Genomic DNA, 1,731 nt, shown 5'->3' with positions numbered 1-1,731 from the left:
ACACTCGCTCACAAGGCGAGCCGTTTTACTTACGAATCAACGACATTGAACTATATCTCCGAGTCTTATGACGAATTCGGGAATATCGTGCTGCAAACAATCTCCTTCCTATCGAAGTGCCCGACCTCAAAAATCTTCTTCCTTCACCGATACCCGAGATGGCAGAACCAGCTCGTGCTCTTCGAGATTACGCCGCTCCATCGCAAGATGAGCCGTATTCGAGTATTGCTCCACCCGCAATCGAAGCAAACAACTTCGAACTTAAGCCTTTGCTGCTACAGGCAGTGCAACAGAACCAATTCTATGGAAATCCTACCGAGGATCCAAACCTTCATTTATCCGTATTTGTCCAATACGCTGATACTGTTAAAGCTAATGGTGTCACTTCAGAGGCAATTCGACTTCGTCTCTTTCCTTTCTCGTTAAGAGATAAAGCTAGAAGATGGCTTCAGTCTCTTCCTTCCAACTCAGTCACAACATGGAATGAGTTGAAGAAAGTCTTTCTTGCCCGATATTTTCCTCCAAGCAAAACAGCTATGTTGAGAGCCCAGATAAATGGATTTAAACAGAAAGATAACGAGTCTCTTTTCGAAGCATGGGAAAGATACAAAGACATGATGAGACTTTGTCCACACCATGGTTTAGAGGACTGGTTAGTAATTCATACCTTCTATAATGGTCTCTTGTACAACACAAGATTAACAATAGACACCGCCGCAGGTGGTGCGCTTATGGATAAACCTTATGCCGATGCTTATCAACTTATCGAAAGCATGGCCCAAAACCATTATCAGTGGGGAAGCGACCGAACAATGGTAGAAAAACCTCAAACGAAAAGTGGCATGTACGAGATAAGTAGCCTTGATCATGTTAATGCAAAAGTGGAAGCCCTTGCCCAGAAAATTGAAAGTTTGAATGTATCACCTCCAGCCACCGTGGTTGCCGCAACTCAAAATTGCGAAGTCTGTAGAATCCAAGGTCACACTCCTGCAGATTGTCAACTCCTAACAGGAATCCAAGCAAAACAAGTGAATTATGCTCAAGGAAATCCCTACTCGCATACCTATAACTCTAACTGGAAGAACCATCCTAATTTTTCATATAAGAGTAATAATGCTTTATACGCACCAGGACAAGCTCCCAATCAAGCCCCAACTATACCTCCGGGATATCAAAAGCCGATCCCATCTACACCCAACAATAACGTTCCTAGGAAATCCAACATGGAAATCATGATGGAGAACTTCATAGCTTCTCAACAGCAAACCAATAAAGATTTCTTAAACCAGAATGTACACACTAGCGAACAAATTAAACAACTAGCAAATAAAGTAGATGCCCTGGCTACCCATAACAAAATGCTGGAAACACAAATCTCACAAGTAGCTCAACAACAAGCGCCTACTGCTGCCCCAACTGGTACATTTCCTGGACAGCCCCAACCTAACCCGAAAAGCCACGCTCATGCAATCATATTAAGAAGTGGAACGGAAGTAGAAGGACCGTCTGATCCAAGGATGGAAAACCAAAACTCTAAAAAGTCAACTGAGGAAGAAAGTAAACCTAAGGAAAAGGAAGAGAGTAATAAGGAAACCGTAGAAAAGAAAGAACCTTATGTACCTCCACCACCTTATAAACCACCTATCCCTTACCCTCAAAGGCTTATTAAAACCAAATATGCGGGCCAATTTAAAAAATTTGTTGACCTACTGAAACAATTAAACGTCACAA

General features: G+C 42.3%; 1 non-coding gene across 1 annotated transcript; it reads right to left on the bottom strand.

Moving 5' to 3' along the window:
- Nucleotides 1-536: 536 nt before the first annotated feature.
- On the bottom strand, nt 537-643 carry LOC127125038 (small nucleolar RNA R71). Its single transcript, XR_007804504.1, has one exon. It is a non-coding gene; the product is annotated as a small nucleolar RNA R71 (small nucleolar RNA).
- Nucleotides 644-1,731: the final 1,088 nt, after the last annotated feature.

The sequence above is a fragment of the Lathyrus oleraceus genome, chromosome 2 (assembly GCF_024323335.1).
Source record: "Lathyrus oleraceus cultivar Zhongwan6 chromosome 2, CAAS_Psat_ZW6_1.0, whole genome shotgun sequence".
NCBI lineage: Eukaryota > Viridiplantae > Streptophyta > Magnoliopsida > Fabales > Fabaceae > Lathyrus > Lathyrus oleraceus.
This window is presented reverse-complemented; position numbering and strand designations above follow the sequence as displayed.